The following is a 19,994-nucleotide window of genomic DNA, read 5'->3' as shown; positions in this document are numbered from 1 at the left end:
TTGCCACTTTTAGGTCAGAAATTGAGTGACCAGAGAGATTGAAGTGTTCTCCAACTGGTTTATGAATGTTATAATTCTTGACATCTGATTTGTGTCCATTTATTCTTTTATGTAGAGACTGTCCAGTTTGACCAATGTACATGGCAGAGGGGCATTGCTGGCACATGATGGCATATATCACATTGGTAGATGTGCAGGTGAACGAGCCTCTGATAGTGTGGCTGATGTGATTAGGTCCTATGATGGTGTCCCCTGAATAGATATGTGGGCACAGTTGGCAATGGGCTTTGTTGCAAGGATCGGTTCCTGGGTTAGTGGTTCTGTTGTGTGGTGTGTGGTTGCTGTTGAGTATTTGCTTCAGGTTGGGGGGCTGTCTGTAGGCAAGGACTGGCCTGTCTCCCAAGATTTGTGAGAGTGATGGGTTGTCCTTCAGGATAGGTTATAGATCCTTGATGATGCATTGGAGAGGTTTTAATTGGGGGCTGAAGGTGACAGCTAGTGGCATTCTGTTATTTTCTTTGTTGGGCCTGTCCTGTAGTAGGTGACTTCTGGGTATTCTTCTGGCTCTGTCAATCTGTTTCTTCACTTCAGCAGGTGGGTATTGTAGTTGTAAGAATGCTTGATAGAGATCTTGTAGGCGTTTGTCTCTGTCTGAGGGGTTGGAGCAAATGCGGTTGTATCGTAGAGCTTGGCTGTAGACAATGGATCGTGTGGTGTGGTCTGGGTGAAAGCTGGAGGCATGTAGGTAGGAATAGCGGTCAGTAAGTTTCTGGTATAGGATGGTGTTTATGTGACCGTCGCTTATTAGCACCGTAGTGTCCAGGAAGTGGATCTCTTGTGTGGACTGATCCAGGCTGAGGTTGATGGTGGGATGGAAATTGTTGAAATCATGGTGGAATTCCTCAAGGGCTGGGAGTGGTTGAGTCATTACACAAAGTAAAACTATTCCCCTTGTTTATTCCCCGCCCCCCACCACTGTTCCTCAGACGTTCTTGTTAACTACTGGAAATGGCCCACCTTGATTATCACTACAAAAGGTTTTCTCTCCCCCGCCCCCCACTCTCCTGCTGGTAATAGCTCATCTTAAGTGATCACTCTCCTTACAGTGTGCATGATAAACACCCATTTTTTCATGTTTTGTGTGTATATAAATCTCCTCACTGTATTTTCCACTGAATGCATCCAATGAAGTGAGCTGTAGCTCACGAAAGCTTATGCTCAAATAAATTTGTTAGTCTCTAAAGTTCCACAAGTACTCCTTTTCTTTTTACCTTTTTTGATGAGCTCTCATGATTACTGTAACGGTCATAAAATGGATCAAGTCCCCGACCGTCATCCAGGACATGATCCATAGCCTATTGAGGTGCACGGAAAACCTTTCTTTGATGCACATTAGGGGACAAGGCCCACTGACACCATTTCTGGTATTTCAGGTCCCCAAGTACCAAATAAATATCCTGCATACCAATCCATCATCTTCATCTCTTTGGGATAGGATGTATCGACCCTGCACTGGCAATGCAAGGGTTAACAAACTGATTTGGGCCCAAGAGGCCACACCCACTCACCCTTGCTGGGAATGCTCACAGTGGAGGGAGTATACAAAAGGAAGCATCTCAGCTCAGTCTGGGCTGGCTGAGGAGGAGAGTGGTTGTGTGTAGCAGGCTCTTCCCAGAAGCCGTCAGGACTCCAAACTGCCAAGGCCGAGCACTGTGACTATGCCATGTGACGCCAGTTGACCATGGCAACAGAAGGGGATGATGCGCCCCAACCAGCAGGTGAACTGCCAGAGACAGAATAAAGAGCAGGAAGTGGCCATGGGGATGTGCTTGAGGGTATGGAGCCCTGAGCCCTGAAACAGAGTCACTGGTTTTGAAGGGCCTTGGGTGTAACCTGGTGGAGTAGGGTGGGACAGGGTTTGTCTACCCTCCCCGCACTTGCCACTAGACAGTACTGCTTCTGGAGAGAGTGGCCCCCAGACTCTTGCTTCTGGGCAATACTGCAATACTTACTCCCATTGGAGCAAGTTCCCTCTTAGACTCCTCCTGTGGGGTGCTACCACCCTTAAGCAAAGCAGCACCTTGGACCCCTGCTGTCCCCTGTGAGGCTGTGTGACTGAATATGACCATTTATATCGTTGATATTGCCACTGTTATACAAATGCAAGAAATCTTGCACAAAGTATGTCATGTAAGGTGTCAGTGGAAAAGTTACGATTGGCTAAGTATGATTATCCTGTTTATATGCATGTATCATTTTTGTATCTGAAGTTCTGAATATTGGCTATGTTCTGGCATCATAAGTATGTGTTGTATTCCTGGGTAACACTCACCAGATAAAATGTATGTTAAGGCCCAACAGCTATGTATTGATAGCCCATCAAGGATACACAGTTCTCACAATGGGCCATGGAAGAAACTCATTCCACCCAGGTAGCTCTTCCCGTGGATGCCACAGCAAAGAATATGGGCAATGGCTACCCCGTGTGAGTCATTGAGCCATGTAATGACATCTGATATGCTCATATGACCCTGGACCCATCTTAGGCCAGTAACTTTCCACTAACAGAGACAATACATTTCCAGGCACATGGCAAAGGATATAAAAGTACTAAATAAATATTTTTTAAAAATCCATGCCTTCCTAATCCATCCACAAGATTCATGGGAAGAGGACCCAAGACTGCAGTTAGAAGAGGAGCAGTGTTAGGGGTTACTGTATATAGTAGTCATGCTGGTAATTTAAATCCTGTATGAAATAAGTTTTTTTTTAACGTCTTCGTTTCAAGCTTCAATCTAGTTCCTTCTTAGCACAGACAAGAAGCAGGGTAACCACTTAGCTATAGTAAAGGCTTTTTATTTTAGATTTTTTAATTCAAATGAAATCATACTCTTTTGGAAACAGAGCTGACTTTCCAAATCAGGCTCTTGTCAGACTCGAGGGAAGCAATTAGATGTAAAGCAGGCCACCTGGTATGACAGTAATGAGACTCAAGATCTGTTGTTATCAAGCCCCAATGGCTGCACTGTGAAATTAGCTCAAAACTTTAATTAAATCTGTAGCAACAACTTACTTTTACCTTTTAAAATTATTATTTTATTAGTTACATTTGAACAGGGGACTAGATAGCTCAGTGGACTATCAAGGTTTTATACAGGCTTTCCCCTCTAGATTACCACTAGAGATTAAGCGCTCCTCAGTTGTTCTATTTTGTATAGGTTTTTATGCTACTCTCACCATTGCACTGTCTGTGCACCTCCCATTAATACTTTAAGCCAATGTTTCTCAACCTTTTTGATACCGAGGACTGGCTTGCTGCCATTCTAAATGGATCAGGGAAATCTCAGGGACTGGTGCCGATCCACGGATCGGTTGTTGAGAAACACTGCATTAAGCAACATGACTACACATTGGTCACATGTATTGTTTGTTCTCTCATCCTCTCCCCAGATGGAGATGCATATGCAGTGTCTTGGTTTGGTAGGTTTTTTTCTTTATTATTTTTATTAAATAACTATATCGGTTGCTCTGTGCTTATATTAGAGAAGGCAAGATCAAAGAGATGTGCCTTGTACTAGGAAAGTGGTAAGATTTGTGATGGTCCTTAGTTCCCATTGGGAGTTCACTCTGCAGTCTCTGACCACACCCAGAGAAGGTTTTCCCCTGCACAGATGACTCTTTATTGTTAAGAGTTCCGTAGTGCCATGGTCTTCATCCCAGAGCTTTAGACAATCTTTTTTAGACAGTCCTGGTCCAGGCCATGGAGCACCTTGACAATAAAGACCAAGACCTTGAACCGAGACCTTGAACTTGATTTGAAATGGCATGAGAAACCAGTGCAGTGAGCGGAGGACAGGAGTGATGTGCTCATAGTAGCCTATGTTGTTGAGGAGACGTGCTGCAATACTAGTTGGCATTTCCTAATCACTGTAGGTTTCAAGGCCAGGTACATCAGACTGCTGTAGTCCAACAGTCATTACCAGTATCTGCCTGGCTGTTTAGTGGTCTATGTGAAATTAATGGAAAGACTCAGTCCAGTGTCTACTGAGTCTCAGTTCAGCCACCGTATCGGCATGGAGTCTCACCAGCCCCAGGAAGCTCAGGGGATGATTATAAGATGATTTGGCTCTCCAGCTCAACCCCAAACGCCATATTGCCACATGTTACCATTGCCTGGTGGGCCAAGATGACCTGACCACCACAGAAAGGATGGAGGGAGAAAGGACCCCAGATAGAATGTAGGAGTGCTTATACGAGGGGTATGTCAGTAGTGAGTTTATTATCATCCGCACTCAAAGTCTTTAGTCCCATTTTCCCCATATATTCTCTTACTTCCTGGGCAAGAGAAAGGCCCCAGCTGGTGCCCAACTCTCCCAAAACTCAGCACTCCCCTCTCCCCCCAAGATGATGACCTCTTCTTCTACTCCCTTCTAGAACTGTTTTCCCTTTGGCAAGTCTTTAGCATCCCAGTCTCCTTGAATGTTGCCTCTCCCTTCATCTGGACAATGTAGACCCTCAGCCCTTTCCACTCCCAGCAGCCTCTGTGAGGACTGGTTAACTGGAGTCAGCTGCTTGGTTTTGTTTTTGTTTTCTTCATCCACGTGACAGTTCACAGTGTCACAGGGCTAATCCAGCAATCACACTCAGCAGTTAATCACTCACAGCCTGGGACACCCCAGCATGCTTTATGGAGAGACAGAATGTTGGCCTGGACAGCAAGATTGTCTCCTACTTGAGTCTATTGTGTATAGTCATGCATGGCATCTTAAAGGCAAAGATTGAGACAAGGTCCTTGCCCATTTACAATGTAAAGTTAGAGTCAAGACATAATACAGCGTCAACAGATATGAAGGCTACAAGGGGTGCAGCTGGTACCAGATGATCTTTCATTTGCAGCTGGGACCTTGGATGGTTACTAACAATGCAATCCTTCTCCCCAGTGTCTGCAGTGAGTAAAGGCTGCAGTCTTAGCATGCACATCTTGAAGCTACAACCTTCCAGCTAAGAGACAGATGTGCTAGCCATTGATCCACACTGACACCTCAGAAAAGATGACGCAAGATGCAAAAGCCTGGCACTAATGAAGTCAAAGGGAATTTTGCCATTGATTTCAGTGGGGCCAGGATTTCACCTGCAGTGCCCAAAACCACATACCCTGGCATCAGGCATTCTCTTTCAAGGAATTCAGATATTTTGTTGGAACACAGTACCCTTGGATTCATTCACACTGCTCCAACTGAAGTCAAAGGGGTCTACATATGTGAAAACAGGATTTTGTGCTTAGTTTTGCAACCATCTTTAGCCAACACGCCCATGATTTTCAATCTTCCTTATAATACATGGGAAATATGTCTACCTTTGTTAACTCAAATATTAATCAAAACTTGAAATTGACATGCCATGAATCAGAAAAGACAGATGTAGTAGAAGACTTCTGGGCATAATTCAGTCCTCGCTGGAACTGTGCCTGCTTATTCCAGGGATTACTTGAGCCACCCTGCATCTAGATCATTAGCATAGATTTTATTAATAAAGCTCATCTTGTCCATTTCCATTGCCAAGATAGGATTGTTCTTAAAGTATACGAACACTTGCTTTGTTTCAGTAGGAATGAATATTATCCATATAAGGCTTATATTTAAAATAATAATAATTTCCTTTCCTAACATTTGATAATAGAATTTTTTGCATAAACTAATTTCAACTTTTCACCATTTATGTTCTTACTTAATTTTCGGCCTTTTAATCTTCTTGGACAGTGAAAATAGAAAGGTCAGTTTAATTTTCTGTTTCTCATGCACTAGTGCAATAGCAAAACTGCCTGGTGAATTAAGTTCTGTTTGGCTTTCTGACCCCACAAGAGAATGTTTAAATACCAAACACAGACATATTGTACTGAAATATAAAAGACCATGAACATATTTCTGTCTATATTAGGTTCTGAAATAAAAAAATTTAAAATGAAATCATATTTAATTGGGGTCCTAAGACCAGCTGACAATGTCTCTTTAAACTGTAGGGGGGGAAATCAATCTTTAAAAAATGCTTTTTATGAAACTGGTAGATATTTTAATAACCACAACTCAAAAGGTCCTTTTAACCCATTTGAAAGATGTCTCTGTTCTATCTTTTAATGAGCAGTTTCATCAAATTTGCTTCATCCATATATTTAAAAGAAAAGTCATTAAAAGAACTGGAACACTGATGACTTTTGCAAAGTTTGGAAAATGCTGATTTAACCAAAGTTTCACTAATAGAAAAGTTGGGTCTTTTCTATTACACAATTACAACTAATATAGCTTACTTGTCCATGTATTTTGGTCTCAGCCCCTTCTTCCCACAACCAGAAACTCATTCTTCCTTTGCATAATACACCTACAGTTACATCTATGTAGGAACTATAATAGGTTTCTTATGAGTTAATACTGTAAAGAAGCAGCATCGTATCGAGGGTTCAGTTTAATAGTTCCCAATATAAAACCATACAGATACCCCAAAAGAGGGAAGGGTCATTTTCCAATCTTGCCATCGCTTGTAAATGAATTCCATAAGACACTCAAGCAAAAACTCTGCCGGGTTGTGCAATGTGCCCTGATGACCAGATAACTCAGCCTTTCATGGACCAATTCCAGAGACAAAGAGGCAAGATTTTGTTCTCAGCCATTCCAATGTAAAGCCAAAATAATTCCACTGAAAAAGCTCTGACTCCAGGTTCCCTAGACTTCAATTCCTGAACCATCAGAAAGAGTATCCCATTCATCCTAGAACAAATGATGGCCCAGAGAGAAAAAGGCCATTTTAAAAACAGCCAGCCCCCAAACTTTTAGAGAGAAAAATCATCCCCTTGGCTGCACGCCGGAACAAGAGGAAAGCTAGTGCAGTATATGGACCACAGTCATAACATGTTCCGTGTTTGAACTGTTGCTAAGCAGAAGCACTATCTGAGTTTCCGATTGATGCCTTTGTTACACTCAGAGTCAGAGACCAGGGGTGGTTTAAAATGGGAGCATTTTATTAAACTTGGAATCAAATTACAACATGTGCGCGCGCACACACACACACACACACACACACACAAGCTTGCTCAATACCCACCGCTGGAGAGTCTTATAGGAGTACACCATTCTGGGACCACACCTGGCTCCACAGAGCTGTCGTAAGCTGTTACCCCTTAAGCAGACCTCCAGTCCATGGATAACAATACCAGTCTTTGCCCTTTGTCAGTGGTTCCCAAACTTGTTCCACTGCTTGTGCAGGGAAAGCCCCTGGCGGGTTTGTTTACCTGCTGCATCCGCAGGTTCAACCGATCGTGGCTCCCAGTGGCCACAGTTCGCTGTTCCAGGCCAATGGGAGCTGCTGGAAGAGGCGGCCAGAATGTCCCTCGGCCCACACTGCTTCCAGCAGCTCCCATTGGCCTGGAGCAGCGAACCGTGGCCACTCTGAGCCGCGATAGGCCGAACCTGCAGACACGGCAGGTAAACAAATCATCCCGGCCCGCCAGGGGCTTTCCCTGCACAAGTTTGGGAACCACTGCCCTGTGTGGATATATGTGGGCTTTATTTTCCCGTGTCAGACTCTTGCTAAATGTAGGGAAGCACATGTGTGTATGGGAGACCATCAGGGAGCCAGTTGTGACCCCCTGATCCTATGCTTCCCAGCAAGAGTTAGAGCAGTCAAGGGGTTGCTCTAATGTGCACCCTTGGCACAAGGTCCCTAAGAATCTCTTGCCAGTGTAGCATATTATAGCCATTCACTGTCCCTTAACATGGGAATGGGTCAATTGGCACAGGATCTGGCTCTGCAAGCTTTATGCCATCAAGGAATTTCCCATTGTCAGGAAAGCTCTCCGTCAGCCATTTACAACCGTAACCTAGCCACTTTGTGCCACCTGAGCAGTGCAAAATCGCCGGAGCAGACACACATTCTGCTCTTAGTCCCAGCAAACTGGAGTAACTCCGCTGACTTTAGTGAAGTTACTCTGGATTTACTTTGATGTAACTGAGAGCAGAATTTGGCACATAATTTTCCAAATAGCACTTAGAAATACCTGTCATAGTCTTGATGTCATCATAACTGTGAGTAATAATAGTACTTTGCACTTACAGATCAGTGGTGCTGATGGCTCTCAATGAGAATTGCCCTTTTATTGACACATTCCAGCTAGAACTCCAGTCTGATAAACGATGTAGTGAAACACAGAGAATGGAGCTCGACATTTGAATGCATCACAGAAAGCAGAGGGACTTCCAAAATAGTTTGATTGTAACTTCTATTATTTAGATGTTTTATTAGGGTTCATTGAACAATATCTTAATGCAGCTGCATTACCAGTGTCTGCAAATATGTCAAGCTGTCAAAGCGGCAGATTCTTAACAACATTTAGAGCATAAACTTCCAAGAAGAGGCTGTGTGAGCACAGCTATGGACCAGCTGACACCAATGAAAAGTGACTGTTCAAAAAGTTTCACACTTTTTTAATAGTGGATGGGGGTGAGGGGAGGCTCAGGGCTGGTTCTGAGTTTGGGTGAAGATTTGTGTTAGTATTTATTTTATCCAAACTGGCTCCCATCCTTGCTCTTGGGAAGGCAAATTACACAGTAATGACTCTGATCCTTGAGCGTCCATGCCTCTCAGGGAAGTGGGCAACACACAGCCTTCCTGGACAGTCTATTCAATCAGACTCTCCCAGGACAGCAGAAGCCAAGTGTGTATGTCAGATGGGAACCAAGAGACAGAAGGCTGCAGAGGCTGCCTGATTTCAATCCATTTCTACATGTGGACAACCGGGTAACCTCCCGGATTTATCCTGCCTTCCCTCACTCATTATTAAATGCCGCCTTGTAGCTCTTAGGAGGCTTGAACCCCCCCTGATCTCCCTGTGATTGGCAGAGCCTTTCTCAGGGGTCACACTCAGGAAGTTTCAGAGCCCTTTCCCCCCTTTCAGAGGCCTTTTGGGTGGGGGTGGAGGGGTTGGAAAGTCTTTTCTGGCACAGGTTTCTCAGCTCCATTTGAGGTCCAGCAGCTTTCCTCTTGGTTACTGCCCTTTCCTGTAACCAGCTCTCTGTTTTAGGCTTGCTTCCTCCAAGTGGAGCAGGCTCTGCAGGTGTGTCCATTTGGTAGAGATTGAGCCCAGAGCCACTCATTAGCCTTCCCCTGTTTGGGATGGGGAGCGGGCCCCATTACACTTCCTTTAAACACACACAGATTAAATCCATGAAGTGACCACCATTCCCAAAGCCATGGAGCTAACAAGATCAATGCTGACGACCAACAATAACTGAAGGCTAAATTCTGCCAACAGTTCTCAAGGCTTGTCTACACTTAAAACGCTGCATTGGTGCAGATGCACTGTGGCATTTAATGAAGATGCTCTAAGCTGATGGCAGAGAACTTCCCCATCAACGTAGTTAATACACCTCCCCAAGAGGTGGTAGCTATGTCGGTGGGAGAAGCTCTTCCACCAACATAGAGCTGTCTACATGGGGGAGGGCATCAGCCCCAGCCGTGCCTGAAGAGGGGAGGCACAAGCTGCCTCCCCTCTATGTCTGCACCTACACCATCTCAGGGATGAATTTACCCCATGTTCATAAGCAGGACTAAAGCGGGAGACCCCACAGAAACCAGCCCAGGTTTTTCACAAGATTCTGGAGATGCTGTGAGATTTTTAGCTAATTTCAGGTCATTAACCAGCCCAGCTGGGTGTTCGCAATAAATCTGTTTGTTTTTTTTTTAAATCTATCCTATATCTTAATGAACTAATTAAACCTTCCAGACAACCAGAGACACAACAAGGGACCGATATAAATAAATTTGCAGGCCTATCACTGTATATAACTCAGCTGATTTACCTTAAACTAAACTCAATGGCAGCCCTTTTAAACCATCACGGTTAGCTAGCAAGAATGACAAAGGGACATATAGGGAAATAAATTACTCACTGCACTTACCTGCTGGACCTGTCAGCGTGAGAGAGACTATTTACTGAAGCAAGCATCCCCATTCCCTAGGCAAGGCTCTAGTATATTAACCAGAAAATGGACAAGGTTCTGAGCTGGAGGGACTGGGAAACCATTACAGACCTTCTTCATTTAAAACTAAATAGCGAGCTTAGTGCTGGTTGGAAAGCCCAGAAAACTGTAATTTTCTATTTAACTACAGAGCACAGACTGCAACTGTGCAAGCTTCCACCAATACTTTTCTGCTGCCCTGATCGCTTCCAGGGATCAGAGGGGAATTCAGTGCCTATGATCTGTTCAATATTTGGCCTCTCTGCTGAGACAGCTACCCCAGGACAAAGGGGAGTTAGTGCCGACAGTTTTGTCCTTGTGGAACTGAAGCAAAACTACCCACTTGTTTTATATACGCCTCCAACCAGGTATCCAGTAGCAACAACTTTGGGGCACTGCTTACCAGAGCCTAGCTCAAACACATGACCTAGAAGCAAAAGCCTCTTTAATCCAGTCTCAACTGCATGAGCTATCGGGTGCCTGTGCTCAGACCTTTTCAAACCTATGAAAGCTTTATTGATTCATAAATTGTTGTGTAACAACAAGAAGAGTTGGGCAAATGCTCGTACCGACCTGCAACATGTGAACTGGCAACAGCAACACAACCTTGAGAGCAAATTTATAGGTAGGGAAGTTGCCTCTTTCAATCATAAATTCACCAGGATGGGAAAATCACAGTTCTCATAAAATATAGTGTCCAATGGCTCTGCAAAGATTCCTTCTCCCTCCCCCTCAAGAGTTAAACATATGATTAAGTGGAAGTAAATGCCACAGTAATCTCTCCCTAACTTCTCCCTGGGGTAGTGAAGCGCCACACTGTTCTTAACCGGAGCTAGTGCTTAAATGGCACAGTTTGGCCCTGAAGTATCAAAGTGCTACCTCGCTGAAATAACATTTGCATTTAAATGCCTTCCTCTGCAGCAGATGCTGGAGCAATAATCACACCACCTTTCACTTTGACAGCAGCTTTCATCAGAGGACCTCAAAGCATTTTACAAACAAGAATTAATTAAAGCTCTGTGAGGTAGGTAAATAGTATTAGAGGGCTAGATCCACAAAGGGGTTTAGGTTCCTAAGTTCTACTGAAATCAATGGGTGTTAGGTGCCTAAATACCTTTGAGGATCCAGGTGCAGAGGAGGAAACTAAGTCACAGAGCAATGAGGTGACTTGCTGAAGGCTACATGTTGATTTAGTGGCAGCGCCAGAAATTGGGTTCCTGGAGTCCCGATGGCTAATTCCCCATACTAACCACTAGACCTCATGGTCCTCATACTCTCATGGGTGTCCGTAGCTCTGTTAAATTCTCTTCATTCTGAAGATGGCATTATAAAGTCAGTTTTCTTCTTTACAGTACATGCCTGTTTTTATCTCTGGATGGATTTTTTTTTCAAGTGAACTCTTCTTCCTTATTGTTAAATACCAGGGTGAAAAAAAAAATCAAGTGAGAGTTACTGAGGTTGGACTATATTAGTCTTGAATGTCTTTTCAGTGTATTAAAATGTTTTCAGTTACCCCAATAGACCTCCAGGGAGCCTGGGAGAATGGGAAGATTAGCAGAATAATAAATTTAAATTATTTAGGGTTTTTTTTCTCTATTATGTGATGATATTTAATTGAATCCTAGGCCAGACACATTTGACAATACAAGCCAGGTTATGTCTAATGAGTTATCTTGGTTTCAAATCAAAAGGGTGGAAATAATTCATATTAATATGCAGATTTTATTTCCTCTCCCCTCCACTCCAAGCAGATGAATTAAGAGGGTTTTTTTTGCAATGAGCCAAACAAGCAGCTGCTGTGATAGTTGTTCAGTCTGGCTAAATAGACAGTCAGTCTCAATTGTGACCATATCAGGCTGAGTGGAGACAACATTGAGAGTGGTGGGGAAGGAAAGGTGCGAGGGTGATCCATTTTTTTTTTCAGTCCAACTTAATAAAAAAAACATTCAAAATTCAACCTAATTTGCAAGGTAGCAAAAGGGCTTTTGATTGGAAATGTGCTAGGTGGGGGTGGATCTATTTGATTGGTCAGTGTAGGAGAACTAACATCTGTCTGGTTTTTTATAAGAAATATTTATGTCAATGAATCTAAGGTATGTAGCTAAAGAATTTCTAAGTTGCCAACCACCTTCACCCTCAATAGTTATGAGGAAAGCATAAAAAGTCCCAAAACCCAAGCTCTCAAGAGGACCAAGGGAACAAGTCACACACAGATTCAACCTCATGAACTTCTTCTAGTCCCTAATGTGCAGACTTTTGGTAATCTATATAAATTACAGGTGGTTCTGGGGAAGGCTTTACTGAAGCTCTTGTGCCCTACATTTCACCCTGAATATTCAGACTGGGGCTTGGTCTATCCCCATGACCAGAGTCCCACTGTTGAGAATGAGCTTCTGCCTCTCCAGTTTCATCATCTTTGTGGAGCAGAACTTTGGAAGAGGATGGAGATTAGCCAAGTGTGAGGGAACCATGTCCCAGTCCATTAAGGGTTTTGAATGCTAGGATAAGGACTTTGAATTCAGATCTGAAACAGAAGCAGGGAGCAGTGGAATTTGCAAAGTATCAGTGTGATATGTTCATGGTGTAGTTATCTGTTTATGGACTATCTGCATCAACAGCAGCCTTCTGGTGGCAGCTGGATTGCGGTAGTCAAACCTCTCTCTCCTATATAGTCTTCCTCTGGAACTTCTATATGGCACTTATATGTTCCTCTTCTCAATAGAATCTGAGCATCTTACAATCAATTAATGGATTTTATCTTCAGAACACCATGATGATGGAGGGAAGTGCTACCCCCATTTTTACCGATCAGAAACTGAGGCGGGGATAGATTAAGTGATTTGCCAAAAGCCACATATAGGAAGTTCACAGCCGAGCCAGGAATTAAACCCACATCTCCTGAAACCCACTCCAGTGCTATACCCACTGCATCATCTTTCCATCCCAGGAGGTGACAGGGCTGGATCATGACGCCATGATCCTTGTGTTAGAGGAAAAGACATAACATACCAACCTGTCAAAGGTAGAGGAAGATGTTCCTTGCCACTTTGGCCATCAGTGTTCCTAGGAATAACAGGGAGTTCATCACTGCCTGCCAGTCTAGGGTCTGAGGCCTTCAACCAACAGTGCTGCTCCAGTTCTAACAAGTTCTTCAAATGTTTCACTTTCCCAGCACCACTTCTGCTTCTCCTGGCATTGGTCCAGAACAACTGCACTTCATCCATCTGCTTAACTCTTCAAGGAAATGGGACATCTTTGTGATAGCAGAGACTGCATCATTGCAGAAGGAGACAGACAGTAGGGGAGAGATTAGAGAGCTCTATAGAATTTCATATGGTAGGGACCTCAATGGCAAGGAGTAGGTTTCCATCAGAACTCTCTGAGTTCTGCCTGATAGGAATGAATGTATCCAGTGTAATGTTACCCCATGTACTCCCACAAGATCTCATATACACATCATGAAGCTGATCTAGCAATATCAATATAGAGGTTTATTTCCTTCACCCCCTTCACACAGAGAAAAAATATATGCCTTGCAAAATTAACCAGTTTGGGTGCTTAATCTACTTGCCAAGTGCAGTTCTTCTCTGGCTAATTCCTTAACTTTTATGAACTTCACTCTCTGAATCTGAAAAAAATGGGGCTAATAATACATGTCTATTTATTTGTGGCTGTGGACATCTTCACGACAGCAAATATCATTTCTCTTATTTCACGGGGGTGGGGGGGAGATTGATGTCTGCCCTATGGATTAGACATGGCTTTAGCAAATAGTAAACCTGAGTTCTAGCCCTATAAGTTCTGATACTGATTTACTCTGTGGCTTTGGGCAAGCCACTTATCTCAGCGCCTCAGTTTACTCATTTGTAAAATGGATGTCATTACATTTAGCTTGTAAATAATAGTTATAAAGCTCAAAGGATTAACAAGTCTTTCAGACACACAGATTATGACCTCCTGGCTCCTAGTTCTATGCTTAGACCACCTGGCTCGTAGGCATTGCTGCTGTTTCAAAATTCACAGCTGTTTTTACATTGCCTGTGAAAAATGCTGGGAGATTAGGTGAAAACACTCGGCAATAAACATTTGCATGAAAGATTTTTCAATACATAAATAAATAAATAAAATAATGCAGCATTATATTATATACAACTAAAAAAATGCCTAGTACAATTTGTAAAAAATTGGAATTTCTGAAGGTCATCATAGAATATCAGGTTGGAAGGGACCTCAGGAGGTCATCTAGTCCAACCCCCTGCTCAAAGCAGGACCAATCCCCAGTTTTTCCCCCAGATCCCTAAATAGCCCCCTCAAGGATTGAACTCACAATCCTGGGTTTAGCAGGCCAACGCTCAAACCACTGAGCTATCCCTCCCCCAGACATGAACACCTATGTTGTATTTACCAATAACAATGGATTGGGCTTCTTAATCCATAACGATTGCATCACTGTGGTGATTGTTATAACACTACTGAAATGTTATGGGGCACTGACAGTTCTTACTAATGGATTTAATGGCTGTTGTTAGGAAATACTTCATAAGAAAATGTATTCCGGAGATTGTCCTTGTGGATTCATTCATGCTTTTAGGAGTCCCTCTAATAATAAATGAGTAAGTATGTGGTAGGTTACACTGTCATATTAAAACCTGAAGTAGTTGTCAGATACATGAGGTGATTAGAACAGGATGTGCTGAATATCATGCAACCAGAGAAATTAGCAGTGATGGGCCCAAGCCATAATGTTCAGATATAAAAACTGATCCAAATTTCTGATACTTCCAAGTACAGATTAGACCCAGTCTTCCAGCTTCAGGATCACATCTAGAAATCAGAGATGGAAAGCAGGATCTGGTCTGTCTCCATATTCTGGACCATTCCCTTTAGTATATTCTCCAATGCTGTGTCCATTCAGATGGGATATCTCCCATTTCCCACAGAGACTATTCAACTGTCTAGTAGCTCTCATCATTGGGAAAGATTTTCTTGATATTGATCCTTAGCACAGTCCATCATATTACTCCTAGTTATGTCCCCTTTTACCACCCTAAATCATTTCTTTATATTCTTGGTGAATGATTACAGGGAGAGGATTTTTAATGGCATAAAAGCGGCCCGGTGCCCAACTTCATTGAATTTCAAAGTGCACTTTGTGAAAATCTCAACACCCGACACCCAACTTCTTGTAGAATTTTCACCAACCCAATGACATCTACATTTATCATCCAAGTTCATTGCACTGCATCTCCTCTCTAAGAGTAAGCAATGGGAGGGGTGTGGTGACAGTTAAGCATGTGCAGACAGGAGAGGTGATGAGTAGGACCCCGAGAGAGCAATTACCCAACAGCGTCCTCTGAGATTTCTCAGAAATAAGAGAAGAGAGACAATGATGGCATACACTGTCTATCATACCCGTGCAAAGGCCAAATGTTATGGGCAATGTTATCAAAGGCAGCTGACAGATCTAAAAGTAGCAGCATGGTCCTTCATCAATCGCCAGACAACAATCAACCAGCAGAATCAATACACCCTCTGTACTATACCCAGACCTAACTGTCTGAAGTCTAGGAGACTTGAGGACTGCAGAAACTGCTGGAGTCATTCCACCACAACCTTCTCAATAATCTTCCCCCAAAAAGTAATATTTAAGACTATAGGACAATTTACTGCAGACTCTCAATGTCAAGAGAATGAAGAGATGTTTTTTTCAGTGAGAGTCACACAATTGCTTCTTTAAAAGAAGCTGACATCTTGTTCTTCTGGAAATTAACTCCAACAATGTCACCAGTATCTTCCCACCTGCCTTCATTAGCAAAGAGCCACCTGGATCTAGCTTGTGACTCCCACAGTACTGTAGCAAGTGACACCAGTCAAAACTCAACCAGTGAAGACCTCATCTTTGTCTCCAGCAGGCACGATTTCACTATTGTGGATGCAGATTTATCCATCCAGACCCAAGCCTTTTCATCTGAAATCTGAATGCATCTGCAATATAAATTGAAAATTCTTCACTGTGACACACACTGGACCCAGTCACCAGATGCAAGGAGTCCAAATTAATGTGGGCTGAGTGAAAACCAAAACATTTTCACTGATTTCAAGCATTGCATGATCAGCAACTTCTGGGACCTGATTTGCCCTCTCATGGCATCTCACACACACAGTACAATTTAAAAAGTTGTGTGTTGTGGATGGATTGTACCAGAGAGCTCAGAAGCAACCAGAAACATTTTGGGAGCTTATTTACATACCTCTACCCAGCATGCTCTCACAACTCCGTTATCCCCAGGTGGCACAGGAATCCAAGGGGGAACAAAGAAAGGCTGCTTTTCTCTGCGCTCTTTGCAAACTGCTTTCAAACAAGCAGAATGGGATTTTTAACCTGAAGTACATTAACAATCCTATGTGCAGCTATGGATTATGCAAATTCATACTGGACTATCAATCAGTGCATTTGCCAATAGAGACAGCTGGTGTCTAAATGGAATTGTCTGATCTTGAACAAATAGGTTCAAATTGTTCGGGGGAGGCACGTGACTCTGACTGTGGACTGTGAACTGATCATCTTTAACACAATATTTAATCTGCATAACTCATCTTCCTCATTAACAAGCTTCTGCTCCACCCCCTGCCTTTGCCCGCCAGTTGGGACGAAAATGTTCCTAGGATGAATAAACTGTGCAGAAGCTAGCTGAGGTGAATATGGAGCTGACAGGGTTTCTGAGTGTTTAAGGAAGTCTAGATAAAGAATTAAGACCGGTGAGCTGGGCCTCAGCACATTGATTTACAACATCAGTGTGTTAAAGACAGCCGGGGGGATGGAGGGGTGGGAGGATGAACTGTCACTGGATGGGAAAAAGAGAAGGAAAAGTAAACAATCGAATTCCAGACCCAAACCACTTTTGTCCCAAACCAGCAATTAGGTGTTGAGACCCTCACAGGGTGGGTAAGGTTTCCCTTTTCCACCAGCACAGAGAAGCAGGAAACACATCCCCTGTGAAATGATACACAAGGTATATTAGTGAGAAATGATGGCCCTGTGGTTAAGGCACTGGCCTGAGATTCAGGAAAGTTGGTTCAATGGTTAGTGTAGCCACAGACTTCCTGTGTGACCATGAGCCAAGTGATTTCATCTCTCTGAGTTTCCATTCCCCAACTGTAAAACCGGGATAATAATACCTCCTTTGTCTATTCAGGCAGCCAACCCTCAGCAGGGCAGGGCCAGTGTCTCACTCGGTGTTCATACAATCAGGCCCTGATTTTGGTTGGGGCCTCTTGCTGCTACTGTAATACAAATACATTTATGTATACACACCTCATTCCCCAGGAACAGGACAGACTGATGGCAGGGAAGTGCTCCCAGGGGATCAGAGTTTTGGCTCTTTGTCTCTTGTTCAGGACTCTGCATCACACTTTAAGTCCTACAAACTGCAAGACCCGGAGAGCTGTTATATGCATCACCTTGGTGACCAAGGCAACTGGCCTAGGTATCTAGACACAATACAACAGCAAGCATGGCACAGATTGCACAATAGAAGGATGCTGTTGGCAGATATGCAGCCCCTCTGTTTGTAGAATTACTGTTTAGGTGGAGCACTGTTAATGAATAATGTAAAAACATAAGCAAGTCGGGGGGGGTCCCTTCTTTTAATAGCATAGAGTTTGTGTCTCTGTTTGAAGGGTATTTTCATTTCTGTCTAGTGTACAGATGCTGCAGCTTGTAGCCCAGTGGGAGATATCTTTCTTTCTTTCTTTCTTTCTTTCTTTCTTAATCCTCATGGTACTTCAGGTGCTGGGATTAGCATATTATCTGCCTGTTGCTTGCCTGTAATGTGCATACAGAGAGTCCATATACAAATGCGAGAAAATTATCAAGCCAGACCTCCAGCCTCTGGAGGGCAATCTAACTCACTAATGTTCTGACTATCTGTTGGACTCTGGCAATTTACAGTGTGGTTTTAGCTTATCCTAGGAACCTACATGAATTAATATGTATATTTTGACCATGTTAAAGGCCTGTTTGTCTGTATTAACTGCATATTTTGCCACCTATATTAGCTATACCAAGAAATCACCTTCTTTCTCAGAGATATGCAAACTGTCCCTCTGTGACACTCTGTGCCTCAAAATAGCACCCTAGAACCCCCATATTCACCACTGTGATATGATTATGATATGTTTTGTACAAAGTATGCCTTGTGAGGTACCATTTGAGAAGTCAAGATCTGTTGAACATTACTATTCTGTTAAACAATGTGTGTTACCATTGTATCTGAAGTTATGATGTTTTGTTATGTGCGTGTTACTGAAATATGTTGTGAGGTTGGGAGACACCCACCATTAGCCTTTCAGGGGCAACAAAGGAGCACTGGTAAGACAGATTTACATCAGGACCAGCCAGACATGTGTTGATGGCCCATCAAGATGTGTTGGGCTCACTCTCCCCAAGACTCCTCAGAGAGTACACGGACGCAGTGGGGAGTACCTAAACCCAACGTCACAGCAAGGATCTTTCTAGCTCCTGGAGAGAAAATATAAGAGGGACAGTGACATCATCACTTGGCCTTTCTCCTCCCCCATCTCAACATCTGGAAGATTGTCTGGAAGACAAAGACTTCAAACTGGGGAGATTGGTCCCAGGCTGAGAAGAGAATTCCGCCTGTGTAATGAGCATGGCAAACTGCCTTAAACATCCAGTGGGATGAGAAATTGCTTGATTCAAATCTTGCTCAGTCAGTAGAATTTAGACTGTGATTTTATTTTTATTTCTTATGTAACCAACTTTGATCTCTATGCCTGCTACTTATAATCACTTAAAATCTGTCTTTCTGTAGTTAATAAATCTGTTTTATATTTTACCTAAAACAGTGTGTTTTGCATTGAAGTCCTTAGAGAATCTCAGTTTAGGTTAACAAGGGCTGTTGCACGTCCACCACCCTTTGTTGGAGTGGTGAACTAATGAATGAGCTTGCACTGTCCAAGGAAGTCTTGAGCAGTGCAAGATGGTATATTTCTGGGGTGCAAAGCTGGGGACTGGGGTGATTTGCTGGTGCCTCTCTCTGTTTAATAAACATGTGGCTTGGAGAGTGACAGTGCCTCCCATAAGGCTTTATGGAAATATGCTTATGAATGTATATATATGACATAACTGGAACATGTTTTATGCTACATATGCCATGTAACATATCTCTGTAAAGGGTATGATCTACTGAATCTATTAATCCTATTTGTATGCACATATCATTTTTGTATTCAAAGTTATGAATATTGGCTGTATACTTGTTTGATTCTAAGTAGGTTTTAGTGAAGCAGTTGGTCAGCTTCCTGAGAAAAGACTATTCTCAGTAAGTGCCCGATCAAGAAGCCCTTAATCCAACAATGAATTTGGAGATGCCAATCCACATCTGAGCTTTCCCAGGAATGTGGCTTGGCTGGTAAGGAACTCAGTCATGCATGCACATGTGACTTGCCCAGATGACTCCAAAACTCCATTTTGTAGCTGGGCTTTGCATAGGAGAAAGGAGGGGATCTCCACCCACAAGAGGAAGTCTATTTAAACCCCTGGGAGACCCCTCCATTTGGTCTTCAGCTGGCTAAAGAGAGAGCCTCTCCACCCCCAAGGATACCTGAAAAAAACTGGAACAAGGGACAATAAGTACAGGGGGTGTGAGTGATTGCTGGACCCAGACTAGAAGGAGACTAGTTTGTAAAAGGAAGCTTACTGGGTGAGGATTTTATCTGTATTCAGTTTTATTACTGTATTAGACTTAGACTTGCGTGCTTTATTTTATTTTACTTGGTAATTCACTTTGTTCTGTCTGTTACTACTTGGAACCACTTAAATCCTACTTTCTGTATTTAATAAAATCACTTTTTACTTATTAATTAACCCAGAGTATGCATTAATACCTGGGGCGGGGGGAGGGGGGGAACAGCTGTGCATATTTCTCTATCAGTGTTATAAAGGGTGAACAATTTATGAGTTTA

This window comes from Caretta caretta, chromosome 3 (assembly GCF_965140235.1).
Source record: "Caretta caretta isolate rCarCar2 chromosome 3, rCarCar1.hap1, whole genome shotgun sequence".
Taxonomy (NCBI): domain Eukaryota; kingdom Metazoa; phylum Chordata; order Testudines; family Cheloniidae; genus Caretta; species Caretta caretta.
Note: the sequence above shows the minus strand (reverse complement) of the source record.